The 15907-nt window shown below is 38.0% G+C and overlaps 1 protein-coding gene across 2 annotated transcripts in view; it reads left to right on the forward strand.

Annotated features, from left to right (window-relative positions):
* The first annotated feature begins 1784 nt into the window (after window positions 1–1784).
* Window positions 1785–15907, forward strand: part of LOC124153565 (eukaryotic translation initiation factor 5) — a 33923-nt gene continuing 19800 nt past the window's right edge. Inside the window, exons 1-2 of one of the 2 annotated variants that reach the window (XM_046526807.1) lie at window positions 1785–2028; window positions 2218–2346. The gene's annotated coding sequence lies outside the window, so the exon portion shown is untranslated. The remainder of the gene's footprint in view (window positions 2029–2217; window positions 2347–15907) is intronic. The other variant, XM_046526810.1, reaches the window with a different exon arrangement.

A 15907-nucleotide genomic window follows, 5' to 3' on the forward strand; every position in this document is an offset into this window, starting at 1 on the left:
AATATTGTACTTTTCTCTCCTATTTTTTTATTTCTTGAGGTGGAAGGGCTCCAATCATAAGGGGGATAAGGATAGTCTGACTCCTCCCCTGTTCCCAGTCACTATGAGTACCTATATATTCATTCTTTTCACATAAAATTTTTGGACAAGGGATGTCAGACTAAAATCTGTAGACATTTAAGGATATATCCCCAAAACTTTTGCGGGAACCACTCAAACTTCCATGGAACTCTTTGAGGAATCTCATCCTCATTAGTATGACCTTGATTATGGGGCTTGTATCGATGTTTTTCCTCAGTGGAGTTTTGACTTAATCAACTCCACAGCATAATAACTAAGGCATAGAAGACATTATGATGTGGACCTAAGATTTTTTGATCTCAATTCATTCTTTTAGGACTTGTTTATCATACAACTTATCAAGATATGCAGTAATTTTTTCGAGTTATATTTATTCCGAAATTTTATGCAGCGTGAGAGCCCTGTTACTTTTACTGCCTACTTAAATACCAAAAAATGTAAAGCAGTAGAGGGTTTACAACTTGCACCTCTTCTGTGAACAAAACTGCTTTCATTGTACATACATATCAGGACATAGTTGTTGTAGTATATCGCTGTGGATTATAGTCCTACCAGGTGTATGTTGAATAGGACCCTTTCACAATAAATCCTGCTGGACGCATGCCCTCTTCCTCAGGTCCACTCTAGTGGATTAGCCAGGAATTTCGTTTGGGGGGGGGGGGGGGGTGCCCAAAAGAAGGGGGAGAAATTTTCGAAAAACTGGGTTCTAAAAATTAGAGGGTTTTAAACTAATTTTAACACTTTCTATGGTCGAAAAAACAATTTGTTAAAGAAATATTTGATGAATTCATGAATTTTAAATATTTTGTTTTCTTTTATGAAGGAAAATAGTTGTACATTTATATTTCGGGGGGGTCCAGACCCCCCCTCCCCCGGCTATACCACTGGTCTACTCTCTCCTAACCAATAATTCTCACTGCTGATGGGTTTTCTACACCCAACAACCCCCCCAGCCTATACTCAAATCTTCCAGGATAGGCACACAACTTCTCGAGGGCTTGCACTTCCTCCTCTAGAAAATCTTATATCCGGCCCTACCTCCTTTGTTCCACCTCTCAAAGCTTGCTAACACAGGTTATGGAATATTTACCATCCGCATGCATACCACTCTAAGATTTTGGTGCGAATGGATTTTACTATTTTAATTAATTCATTATTAGGTAGTTAAGAATAAAAATTAATTTAATATGTGACTACTAGAAATAAGCGAATGAACTTCGTAAGAGGTTATAGAAAATGTTACGTTACTGAGCAAAAAAAAATGTTCTGCATTCTTGTAAACGATTTGATAATTTGTACCGGGCTATTTTCGCGCTCTCCACGATAAACTTTATTGGCCGCGAACTCAGATTAATAGCTTCAATAAATTGTTCTCAGTGTATTTCAATCCATGACGAGAAAATTCGAAGAATTATAAGAGGCTTATAAATACGTTGCGATCAACGAAAGTGATAGGAGTATTTCGCAAGAAAGTTAGAAAAATACGAGATCATTTACGATAATACGTTCCAATTGGCTGGCTTTCCCGTGGATTGATGAGGTGGTCATATTACAGTTGCATAATAATAAATTAATGATAAAAAAAATACTATTTATTACTTTTAAATATGACTATAAAATAAAAATATGAATTTTAATTTGTCTACTATTTGCAATAAATTCTTATCCTAGTTATCAAAAAAGTTAATGACCTTCACTTGACTTAACGCGATAGCTCAAAGATAGGGCATAAATCGTAATCGTCACGATATTGAGCACATTTATTGTGGTTCGTTAATTAACGTAAATTAGTGCCATTGCACTATTTTATTCAACCCATACGAAAGGTATTATTAGTGAAAGTCAGTTGTTTTGCGGGAATTGAAGTTAGTTGCTCATCCGGGTTACTTCCCGCGTGGATAGTGCTTCGATCAATTCCTCGGTGTAATACCTGTAAGGTAGAGAAACGTGAGTTCTTAGTACACAATTCTATTCATATAAGGCGTTTAAATTGGCTCTCTCATTGAATTATTGATTATTTTTTGTTAATATTATCGTATTGTCTGACGCAACTGTATAATGTAATCGACCTTGTGAGGTTCTGTATGATGGACTTGGTCCCCTTAAATAACTTCTGTTTTCCTTTTTAACTTCAAGGTACCTGGTGGATCACAGGAGATTCCGCCGTCTTTCGTTCAAACGTCTGTCTTGAGACAATTTTTATAGCCATTTCGCGACCGTCCCGAAGGGCGTTACCATTTTATATGACTTTACTTAGTTCAAAAGGTGAGTAAATAATAATTTTTATATAAAGTTGGTATTAAATCATCTACCAATGGGGTAATAAATTTTCTTTCAATGCAACAGCTACCATTTACCGTGATCTATCGAAAATACTCTATTTAACTTCGATAAGTACTTTTCCCTTTCTCCCTGGATTCCCTGCTTTTCTTAACCACAGCATACAATTTTGTGGTCAGGGAAAGACTATTTGGTAGTGGAAGTTCTTAATTTTATTAGCATGTTGCTTGTTTTGGAGTAGTATGCCTTTGAAAATTAAATTAGTTGGTGCGATCTTGTTTTTCCGTGGCCTTATGGATGTTATAAGTCACATATGTATGACATGATACCCTTGCAATACGGAAGAACTTTTGTTGAAATTCCCTCATATTTAGATATAAACTGTTGATGAATACATCATAGTCTTATCTGTCAGCCATTGTACACCTTTCCTATAAAATGGTATGTTGCCGTTAAAGATAGAACTGGTGAAAGTTCTGAGATCTAGTGTGAACTGAACTGTCTGGACTAAACTATATTCCTCATTATGTGATCAAGATTTCTAATTAAAATTATTAATAAATCGGTAACAGGATAAAAAGTCGGATGTACCATTTTAAGAATTAATATGACCTTATCTCCACTATAATTTCTGGTTCCGCCGTTGAAAATGGCGTTTGTTGCCAAATATCTCAAGTTAGAATGATGTATTTATAATTTAAAACACAGGATACTTAGAGGCATTCAAAACCCCAATTATAACACAAGTGACCGAATGTGAAGGGCTTGAGCCTTAAGGTTGTCCCTAGTTGAGTAAGGCTTACATAGAAGTTGCAAGCTATAATGTTGACTTATTAATCCACAACCATGAATTTGAATTTCCTCATGCAATCATTCATGTCATCAAGCCCGTGAAATGAATTTCCAGTTTAATGTATTCTAGTCCACCTAAGTCATTAAATTCATTCGCGTATCACCTTGAACGTGCAACGAGACTTTTATTATTGATTTCACATGTAAAATTATAGTTTATATGTTGTTATTAGAGCTGCCTCCCTCGTTACAGTAAAGTTCTTTTATCAAAACAGATAGGTCCAAATGATGTGACCCCAAATACTTGATATACCTAAATGGCATCTCTTGTATTTGGGGTCATATCAAAGAGCCTATGCAGAATTACATTTTAAAAAGGATATTTTAATAAGTTGGGCAAAATGAGAGTCTAATGTATTTAGCAATGGCTCTACACTTTATTTGAATGTTAAAGAAGTCATTTGAATTCGTATGTCAGTGTTGTTGAGCATTTCTAAAATTAACTTAGCAATTGCCAAGAATAGCTGCAATTATGCAGAGGAACTTATGCAGAGACATTTTGTGGCTTTGAAGTTCTGATATTGGCTGGTCATATTTAACACTGGTATTTCTGTGTGTAATGATCATATCAATCCACAAATGCAAATTACAATAGTAATAAGACAAAAAAAATATAAATATTCTTGATGTAGGGTTTTACTTATTGACTCGATCAAAATTAATATGGGAATACTCTTTTACCTCCCTGCTTTCTCAGTTCTGCAGCAAATCTGGCAATATTTTGCAAAATCTCACAATCCCACCTTTGGACTTGTTTGTGAGTTCTGCTACGGTGAAATACTTCACATTCACTTCTGCCAATTTAGATAGCTATTTTGAAATAGTGAAGTAATAATTTCTTTGGGCTTAGTTACTCTTCTGTATACAGGGTTCATAGCAGTCAGGGAGTAACTCCTTAGGTGCTGCTAAGAGGTGATGATCACAGTTGAATGCATTGAACATTACTGCTTATGAGGGGCAAGGTGGGAGTTACGTTGCCCTCCTGGCATGGGGTAGCTGCAACTTGGCATCACTTTACTTCGTCTGCTACTACTACTACTTCTGCTTTAATTTGGTTATTTTCCATAAAATCCATATGTACAACTGCTTTGCCATTGATGTAGCATCAAGGATATTTGGAAAATTCTGACAGAAAATTAGAAAATTCAGGGAAAGTGATAGAGGAAAGTTAGTATGAATCATAATGTATTTCAGATTACAAATAATAGAGGTAGCAGGTAGAGAGGTTTATTCTTTTATAATATATTTTGTATGGCTGGTAATCGGTGATCATTTCTGTATTAGGAGGTTTATGAAGTAATAGAGGTTCTATATAATGAGGTAGTAATTAATCTTTCGTCATAGGCTGTAGATATGGCTGTGTGTATTCCAGCTCAGCTATGCTTTATTTGTATTACTTGTGTTTGGCTTTAATGTCTAGATTATTCCATTGCTTGGGATCATTAATTTGCATTATAGAATTCCATTTGTTTTCATTGATTACTCATTGATTCAATTCCTCTAGTTCTATCAAAATATTGATGTTTTTATAATACATAAGAAATATCTTAAATAGAGCCATCAATAAATTCTGAATATGTACTAAATCAGTGAATCATTCTTTCCTACCACAATTTTAGATCATGGTCATTACACAAACATGTGGTGAATTGAAGTTGTATGGCAATCACAGTTTGTCTTAATTAAAAATTTAAATGAGTCTCTTCTTTACCGATGTGTATGGAGTACTGAATCTTTGGTGTTTGATGCATATGCGTTAGTGAAGTCTAGTCTGTCTCCTCATCTTTTGTCTCGCAAGGATGTGGTTTATGCTGTGAAATAAACTAGTGGTTTTATTTAGCAGTTCATCCATCAAGTGCTTTAGTAGATATGTGGGAAATATGGTATTTTTTCAACAACAGAGTACCGTTTTACCTTTCATCACCTAAGTGCTGACTCCCCTGGATTCGACAACTGTTTATCTTATTTTTCTGCACACAACACTGAAGCAAATGACATCGTTACTTACTTTTTGATGAACAAATGGCTGTGAAGCCAAGGGTATAAGTGTAGTTGGCATATTTCTATTTTTCCTTGAGTTTCAGGTGGAATCAGTCCTTGTGGGTGTCAGTATTGAGGGGGGAATCATCATTCTGAGTATTGGCGGTAGATATGCACTGCTTGAGGTGTATGGGATGTTACAGAGAACATGAGTGAAGGATAGTGGTATACCTGTTCATTCCTCAATCGTACTGCATTTATGGCACCAACTTGAGACCAAATTTTATAAGTATTTATTGTGATTTAAAATGTATACAAGTAGCATGTATGATGCCACCAGAATTGCTGCCTAAATTTCAATGACTTTCTTATAAACTTATTAATCAATATGATCAATTATTCCTATAGTGCTTTGTAAGGATTCAATGCGCCTCATCACTATATAGAATTAGTTTTGGGAAATTATTGTGAAGGTGCGATATCAATCTATTTACTTAAGGATTCCATATAGGTTCATGCTTATGGAAAAACATCATGTTAGGGAGTCGTTTTGGATAATTTTGACTGTATTACCTGAGGATACTATGATATGGGATGTTTTAATGCAATTACTTCCACTAATATTGTTTTTGGTGTAATTATTGTTTTTTCATGCCATGTAAGTTGACTCACAATAAATTCAAAGTCAATATAATGTCAAAATAATTCCTAATATTTCATCCAACTTCTTAAGTTTAGACTTCAACTGCTGGAATTTTTTCTTCTAAATTTGTGCTGTAGACATTATGGTCACTGCAATTTATTTCATGGTCTTTATACAAACATGTTACAAGTTAAAGATGTGGCATTGGCTGAAGTGCATTACAACAATTTTTGCTCCTTGAGAGAATTCATCTCTCTTCGTTAGTTTTTCATCACTTAACCACTACACCATTCTAACTAAGTAAAGAGTGTCGATGCCTCCCATACACTTTATAATTCTGTGACCATAGTTTTGAAGTTGAGTTTTTCAAAGACTGCTCAGTTTATTTTAAAAGATAGTACATCAAATTGAATCTCATTTATTTCTGCACTGATGGCTTACAAATGTTTTTAACCCGTCAGCACCCAAAGTTTTTTTTTTAAATCACACATCTTTCACTTTAATAAAATATGATACATATATAAGCTCAACACAAAGAACACAATTCAAACTGACTTAAAAATAGAGGAAACCTACTAAGTATGTGCACTGAAATCTACGCAAAAATTCTCATGTTAAATGCATTGCAGGAGTATTGGCTTGGCACTGCACTGGCTGCCATACGGGCGTTTATGGGCTAATGCTAATCATTTTTTCATTATGAGCTGAGAAACTAAATTTTAGTTTATTTATTTAGTTGAACCACATGAATCCAACCAAATTCAATGGCAGCAGTAAATATTTTGATCCTTTTAAAGCCACTAAACTATACAGAGGAAGATGCCCGAGTAGTTTAATCAGTGGAATGCCTGGTGCAAATTATAGGTATCAGGGTTTGAATGCTAGTCAAGGCAAATTATGTTTCATCTGTTGAATTTTCACGCTCTGTGTGCTTAAGCGTGCGACTCCGTGGTTGCATAACATCAGCTTTTCCGTGGTTATATCCATGAGTAATATTTTTGGTGGATACCTTGGCTTTCAAAGTTCTGATTTTTGCCATGTGATTGTGGTATTTTATAACTGGCGACATAAACTGTATCCAAACTTTGTGGAGGTGATGCTTTTGAAGTTCATCTCTTAGAATATCTGGTGCAAAGATCTGGGTTAGAATTTTGGTTAATGCAAGTGATTTTCCTCTTTGGAATGTTTGCATATTTGGTTACTTTTTTTTACATGCATACCAAGGTTTAGAAATCCATGCTAGCAGGGCAACATATTCTGGCTTTTCCTAGTTTTGTTTTCTATTTTGTCTTAGGTAACCTGGCCTCAATAGGTTTGTCAGCTACATCATGTGGTGGCTCAAGTATTTTGTTGTCTTTTGTTTCTATATGAAGCCTCGCATGGTGGGAAAGAATAGGATACCAATTGCGGGAACTTTTGATGGATAGGACGATTTTTTTTTCATTGTGTCCTTATATTGCCAAAATTATGAGGTTTTCAGTCTTGAGAATTTTGAGGTATTCTTATGAAAGAGTAGCCATTTTACAACGTTAGAGGCCTGCATGGCTGGCAGGGTAGCTAATTACTGAACCAAATCATTTAACCATTAATTACTACTCTTTCCCATCAAGTGCAGGTTTTAAGGCTGCAAGAGGATTTTTTTAAATTGAGTTTTGCTGCTTTCAGTATTCTTAAGACTTTCATCTAGCTATTGTTTTAAGAAAAGAATTTTTCACGGAAAATGCGTGTTCGAGTTGTGTGGATTATCATCCTTAGTGATATTATTTGTGAAAACATCCTATGATAGTCCTGAGGATAGATTAGTGGTTCTGCTCTTCTTGCTCAGTTAATATTCCAAAATTTTGACATCATGAAAATGCTATGCTATCAGATATGGAATCAGTACACCCAAGTTTCTTTGTTGGTAAATTTCGAGTTGCTAGTAATCTTATGAAGTTTTTTAATATCTCTTTGAATTTTATTAGTTGCACACCTAAAGTATATGAATCTTCCATTAATTTTGTTTTCACCACCCTCCCACATGAGCTGTGATGGCATTAGTCCTGATACCTATCCTTTCCATAATTTTTAACCTACTTTTTGAACCTCTTCAGTCCTTTGAAGCCATTTCCTAGTATATCTTGTGATTATTCTCAGGTTTTTCGTTAATTTACTCATATTATGGTACAGATGTGTAGCCAGGACTATGTGTTCAGGGGCAGGAGGGTGGAACCCCTCCCTAAAACTGCTCTCAGGAACCACTCTCTGCTAAAACATATTGGTGGAGTAGAACAAATTTTCTGCTAGAATTAATTGGTTTGTGGTAGGGCATGTCCCCCCCTGGGGATGCCACTGTGATGATGAAGGAATTGGAACAAAAAAAAATGGAGAATTAAAATGTAATTCTTTCCTTATAACATAAGGGATAGCAACGGTGACTTGATAAAATAAAATTGGGTGGATGGGAGCTTGCACCACCTGCATGAATGGACATAGTGTTTTTTTTTATTATGTGTGATAGTTTTTTAACCTGTGTTGTGCAGGTGGGGATCCTTTTACATGCTGGTGATATTTATTTTACATTCCCTGCCAAACACCCTAGATATGGCTGGCAGGGTATTATGAAAATATATTTTCTGATTTTAGCTTGTCATTTGCTATGCAGTTACTATCATTTAAGAGTATAAATTTTCAAATGTTCATCGTCTTGTCCATGATGTGAGTGATTCTACATTCTAGGAGTAGAATACCCTTAGGGAATTCTACTCCTCTTACTTCACTTTCATTTCCCTGTGAAGAGAAGTAGTCTTGCGTATTGACTTATTAATAAGCACTACATGAATCTAAATGGTGTTCCAAAAATATTCTTGAGCTGTGAGTGTTGATTTTCCTCCATATTTTTATTGTTAATGACATCTTTCGTGAATGCTCTGAAATAATTTGACCAGTTTGAATAATTTCAATCAAAAGGTGTTAAGCTCTGGTATTGCATGTCCCATTAAAATCTTCTTATTTGATCACAATTTTCTCTTAGTAATTTGGAAAATGTTATGAGAGATGACAATGAATTTCCCATTGGTCCCTTTGGTAGAATGGTTTTTACTTTATTACTTAATTCTGATGAATGTTTTTAGAAAATTCTCTACAATATCAGGGCTCTACAAATATTCTTTTTGGACCCGTCTCTTCCATTATATACAGAGGTCAATTGCATGTTTGTAAATATCATGTTGCATTGCTTTGACATGGTTCAAAATACGACTGAGTTAATATAGTATGAGTAAAAATTATGTAGTAAACAATTATTAGTTCAAGTGTTGAGAAAACAATTCTATTCCTGGTGTCTTCTTTTTGGGACAATCAAGTCTTATTTTTTTGTAATGTATTAGGTTTCATGTGGGATTTGTCCACCCTCCCATCATCTTTGCTCAATGATTGTGGATTTAATCGTGCAAAAATCACTAGATTACTACTTCTGTGGTCTCCTAATTCTGGAAGATACAATTTTTCATTTATACCCAACTCCAAGTAGAAGTTACACCAGGCAATTTTATCATCAACCAGTACTTATGTTAGATCCTTGTTTAATCAATGCAGGGATCTGCTGAGTTTCACTCAATACACTAGGTGTTTTATTAGACGTTCTTTCCTAATTATCCAGAAAAAAACTTATTATGGAAACGTTTTCCAAAAATTTTCATCTTCCCCTTCATACGGCGCCCAGCAAGATGTGTGAGTTAGCGCGCCTCGAACGGCGCCCAACCATTTCTTCTCGCTGGGGTGCGGGCAAATAATAGCTGCGAGTGACATGCGGCGCTAGGTTGCACTTGTCGGAGTGCAACCAAAATGCTGCTTTGGGAGCACGTTGGCAGTTGGGAGGAAGGCTTGTAGTGAATCGGAATGCGGCGGCGTGGCCGGGGTGTCCCCGCCGCTGATAGTGAGACAGTTGTGGATCCTCGTGCGGTGGGAGGGAGATCTAAATTTAAAACGACCTCTCTCCTGGCCTTCTCGAAAAGGCGGATCATTCGCCATCCCTCCATGGCGCCCCCACACCGAGAAATTTATCCCATTCCCTTCCTGTTGCGCGTAATGCCGTTTGTTTTCAAGCTTTCGAAAACTGCTCGAGATTGCTCGCTCTGGGGTTTTTATTTGCTTTCCCTACTCAATCGATGCACCTTACTGCTTCTTCAAATAAAATCAACTTATTGCGTAGCTACAATTGGGATGAATATATCCACAATGCGTTGAAGTATTTGTTCTGTGAATGACATCTTTTTGTACTGAACCGCGAAATCATATATAGTTCGATGGTTGAACCTTGTGTGCCAGAAACATAGCGTATAGTCGTTCTCCTTGAGATTTGGATCAGTAATGCTCCCTGCATTGTCATAAACTACGACGACATATGTAAGTATTCTCCTTGGAGGCTACATCTAACCTCTTTGGTATATCTTGTGGACCAGCCTTTATGAAGGATAACTGAGAATACGACATCACGAGGTGTTATCAGTGGGTGACGAATAACATTTATTTCGTTTGATAATAATTGTCAATAGCCTCAATTTCGGACTCACTCGTAAAGTCCCCGATAAATATTATGCATATATACCGCCTTTCCTTTTATTTTCCTTGCTCCATCCTTTCTGCTAGGAGAACGCTCTTTTATTTTCGCCTTTGCCGCATCAGAACTATCCTTGGTTTAGTCTCTAGTTTTCGTGGCCTAATTTCTGTTTCACCTAATTGTTATGTTGAGTTGTTCGGGTAATTGAGTGGCGGTTGTATTTTGCTCTGCCTCCACATTTCCCTTATCCGGCTTCATGGTGGAAGGCTCGCGGTTAAACACTTCGCGATACTCACAGCAGCATTTATTTAAGGATAAAGAGTTTTTCCCAAGGACGTTCGATCCATTTGTGGTGAGGTTCGAGGTGACGTGTGAAGTCTCGGACCTTGGCAGTGGAGTCAAAAGTTTTTTCTTGATTACATATTTCAAATCAGCCATTAGCGATTGGGTGTGAGTGGTGTAGTTCCCCTCGATCTGGAAGGCCTCTTATCAATGCGACGTGATGTTTGTCCTTGATCACAGAATCTGATGGTAGAAATTGCTAGCTCGAATTGCATCCGTTGCTTCCTCCGTTATACTCTTATGAGTACTTGCGGTACATTTGCGGTAATTTTATAATTTACTCCATGGGCGCTCGCAAGTGGTGGTCACTTATTAGTGGTGCTCAGTGCCAGTGGCGCAGCGAGGGGGGGTTTGGGGGATAAACCCCCCCCCCCCAGAGCTCAGAGAAATTTTTAAGTTTAATCCATTTTACTTAATTGGATTGATATTACTAATAGAATAGCGTAAGGATTAATAAAATATCCCTCAGAAAGCCGTGAAACTCGCCATTTTGAACAGTTTATCTTCAAATTCCGCAATTTACCGCTTATCCTGGTGGGTATTCCATACCCCAACACATCCCCCTATTGTAGTTGCCCCTAAACCCCCCCAGCCTTAATAACAAGCTGCGCGGCATTGCTCAGTGCGGCATTGAAATTTTGGCGGTTAGCAAAAATAATCTGGGGACGTGTTCTATTATATTGTAGTTAGCACATACCTATCGAGTCACGAGTGTTTCGGATTCAAGTCAAGGATTTCTTAATTCACCTCACCTGGAAGTCTTTTTATCAGAAATGCAGTTTCCTATTTTCACCTATCGTTATTTTCTATACTCTTTGTAATTTTTCTCCACAAGAGTAAGCATTTAATTTATTATAATGTAGGGGATGAATTTCGATAAATTTATTTATTTATTTATTTATTTCATCACCAAAAACGGCACAAAGGCCTTTACATTGGCTGTTCCTAAATAAATAATATATAAAAGATAACAAACAATAGCACAGTAAATGAAAAGTAACAGTAAACAAAATTTTTAAACGTGAGAAGGGGCACTATTGATTAGACAATGGTGAATTATTGAGATGGTATTTTAAGGTGGCTTTGTAACTAGTAGCAGAGGAAAATAGGTCCAGGGAAGGGATTTTCGAAGCGATGGAGTTAAACAAGGAGGGGATTCGGAAGAACAGAGAGCGTTGAGAGATGGAGAGACGGAATCGCGGAATGTGAAGCAGAGAGTTATTTCGTAAGGGGCGAGGAGGAATATGAAATCGGAAAAGAGGGAGAATTTCGTTTGTCCGTAGAGAACCACTAAAGACTTTATGTAGAAACATGAGATCTGATAAGAAACGGCGGCTTGTTATGTTAGGTATCCTGAGGGAGGAAAGGATAGCGTCACGGGCGTAATATCTGAGTGTGGGGATTCGATGGCGGACTACTGCAAGAAAGAAGTTTAAAGGACGGTTGAGCAAGCTTAGAGTAGTGGGGCAGGCGGTAGACCAGACTGGTGAGCAGTATTCAAGTATGGGGAGAATACAACCGAAAAAAACTGTTCTTAATGCGGTAGGGTCGTGAAGGTCTGTTAGTCTATAAAGCATACCAACAATGGCCATTGCTCTCCTCACGATCAGCGAAATATGATCATGAAATTTTAATTTATCGTCAAAAATCACACCTAGGTCGCAGTGGGAGGTTACAAGGGGGATAGGCTTATTTAAAAGGCAGTAGGAGTGCTTCAGGGGATTGTTTTTCAACGTGAATGTCATCATCACCGATTTGGAGGGGTTGACCCGCATCAGCCAAGTCGAGCACCAATCGGTGATAAAATTGAGTGCCGATTGAAGGGAATGTGAGTCGGTGGGGCGATCCACTCTTTTAAAAATCTTGCAATCGTCCGCGTACAACAGAACATTGCAGCCAAAAGGGCTGATACCATCCGTAATATCGTCAATGAAGAGTGCGAATAGGAGGGGACCGAGGACGCTTCCCTGCGGTACACCAGATTTAACTCGTAAGTAAGAGGATGAGATGCCGTCAATCAATACCCGTTGGTAACGTGAGCTGAGGAAGCTGTTGATCAGAGATAGAAACTTCGAGTGTATATTGTAACGGTGTTTAAGTTTATGTATTAGTAATGTGTGGTTAACGGTGTCGAAAGCTTTGGAGAAATCTACGTAGCAAACATCGAGCTGTGAGTTAGACTCGAAAGATTTGGTAATATGGTGGTGCAGTACCGCAAGGTTAGAGAGACACGACCCGCCGGGAAGGAAACCATGCTGATGGGGAGAAATGTAGGGGAGGGAGAAGTGAAGAAGACGGCTATGTATGATTCTCTCAAAAATAATGGACAGAACAGGGAGAATGGAAATCGGACGATAATTTTCCACGATTCCTTTGGGGCCAGATTTTAAAATTGGTGTGACATTTGCGCTCTTCCATTGTTCAGGGAACGCGCCAACGGAGAAGAACCTATTGAAGAGGATGGATATAGGGATGCAAAGGGTATTAGCGGTGCGAGAGAGAAAGAGGGAGCCGATATTGTCGGACCCGGTGGCCTTCGAGGAGGGCAGAGCCGTTAGAAAGGACAGAACTTCTTTAGGATCGGTGGAGATGGATGAAAGGGACTGGTGGCATACGGGTTGAAGCTTCGGGAGGCAGTGGAACTTAAAACTGCTCTTGCTGTTGAATGTAATGAAACATTTTTTTCAGTAGATATAAAACATCTCTCTGCTATCAAGTTTCCGAAATAACTGCTTGCTCAGTATCACAATTTTACACAACATGTTTGCTACGTGTGCTGAGGCGTAATTTACGAAAAGACCCGACTAGGAATTTCGTTATTGTTTGCATAGAGGTTACATTTTTCTAAGTTTTTTTATATTTGCTCCGGAAATTACTGGAAATGATCGATTTGACAATCTTATCTTCGATTTAACTTGATTAGAGGATAAAATCGCTGATCGTTTTGCACCTAATCCGTGTGATTATATGTATTGCGTAAACTATAATAGGGATAAGTTTTTGCAGTACGTGTAACAACGCGATATACGTATGCGAAAAAAATCATATTCATCTTCGTGGCTATGAAATTTAAAATTTTCAATTGGTCGGGAGTACGAGAATGAAAAGGCATGCTAAATTTAGGTATGTTATCTCCGAGCTTTAGTAAATGCATTGATATTTTTCTGTATGGAATGAAGGATTTACTATTGTTTACAGATTGGCACTTTGAATAAATGAGTACTACTCTGCATTTCGGCACTCATGACTGTCTTCCAGAATTTTACCTGACCTAGTCAGCACACAATTATCTTGGTTGTCCTTCCGAAGCTTTTTTCGTCATCAATCACCAGGTTAAGGTTGCCTTTCTTCTATATATTTTGCAATAAACTTGGTCATTGCACTGATAAATATCGATTTTTTTTGGTGTTCCATTATCATTAATAGTGGATTTGAGCAATCTGTGATGCCGTTTCCTTAAAACCAGAGAATCTTGCACTGCCATTAGTGTCCTTGTTTATTATTCCACAGGTGATATGAGCTGGGGGAACTCAATTTCGCAAAGCTATCCTGCGACTTGTGTGTTGATTTTATTTTCCTTTCTTTTTGTAAATATCGAGGCATTAGTGCGTGCTCAATTGGATTCTGGCTTAGCGCCCTACGTGTGGATTTAGTTTTCCAAAGATGAAGCGACGTTGAAATACTGTGTTAGCTATCTTTGTTCTATTCCTCCCAGATGACTTCAGTAATGTATACCGTTCGAATTCGTTTTCGGCAAAAAATAATTCCATTTTGGGTGCGTGGCAGTTTCCTACCGTCATCGTTACGTAACCTTTGTTATTGAATTTGTGAAGTGAACCGTTTGGAAAGCTTTAACTTGCAGCGCCGCGAACGGCGCCCAAATCTGCTTCGAAAGTAAGAGTGCCACGTAACGGTAAATATGCGGATGTTTTGCGGATAATTATCGTTTCCATTGCATCACGTCAGTGAGCAGTGGCGCAGCGAGGGGGGGGGGGGAGGGTTTGGGGGATAAACCCCCCCCCCCCCCCAGATCTCAGATAAATTTTTAAGTTAAATCCATTTCACTTAATTGGATTAATATTACTAATAAAATAGTGTGAACATTAATAAAATACCTTTTATAAGGCCGCAAAACTCTCAATTTTGAACCATTTATATGAAAAAATTTCAAGGGGGGGGGAGCCCGTACCTCCCGCTTACCTTAGCGGGTATTCCACACCCTCAGACACCCAGTGTATTGCGCCTAAAACCCCCCTAGCCTATATTCCTAGCTGCGCCCCTGTCAGTGAGTGTTTGTTCCAACTCTGCAGCTTCCCGATGTCGTACGTAATGGAGGAGGGTCTGTGAGAGTCACAATTACCCTGCCCTTGGGAAGCGCTGAGGGGTGTAAATGCGTTGTAGTTTTCCCTAGTTAATAAATTGTTCCCTCCGTTTCTTCACAGTATTCTAGCAAGGGGCTATCGTAAATCGTTTGACGTTGCTTTCGTCATAGATCTTAGAATATTCAGGGGCAGCTGTTTGACTTCTTAAAATCCTACTCGGGGGAGTAAGGAGTGTGGTGCGTAGTATATTGTCGTTGTTAGGTAGGGATAGTCACCATTTTCAGTTGCGTTTTGTCTTCACCGACCTTGTTTTAATCTATGTATTTCCCATTTCGTGACATCTTCCAATATGTGGCAACGTGTGTGGCTTAACGGTATTTTGTGAAGGATCCTGCAAGTATTCCATTACAGTTTTAATCCTTGTTCAAATATGTATCTGCGCGCATCTCGGTGTAACCGTGAGATGGAATTGAGGATGAATACGCTGAATGACAGCCATGAGCATACCCTCACTTCTTTGCTCTCTTTATGTATCACTATTAATCAAATGAACATGATAATAGGCTAGTCTCTGTGGTTTTAAGCTGCGAGAATTTTCACCTAACTACGCCTTATTCTACTCACAGGGAAGTCTGCCCTAACGTCCACCTCTATAAGCAACCACATTTTCATGGAACCGAACGTGAAAGCTATGTAAATTTCACCTCTTTTCTTACTACGTTCTACGGCGAGCGGCCATATTTTTTTCGGCCAGCGTTATATCCTTAGGAAACCACCCTGGGCTTTGCGTCTGCAGAATACTTCGGAAAATCGTTTTGGAATCGATTTTTTAAATCTAGAAAATCAGTAAAATCTGTGTATACTTGT

Source organism: Ischnura elegans, chromosome 2, assembly GCF_921293095.1.
Source record: "Ischnura elegans chromosome 2, ioIscEleg1.1, whole genome shotgun sequence".
Classification (NCBI taxonomy): Eukaryota; Metazoa; Arthropoda; class Insecta; order Odonata; family Coenagrionidae; genus Ischnura; species Ischnura elegans.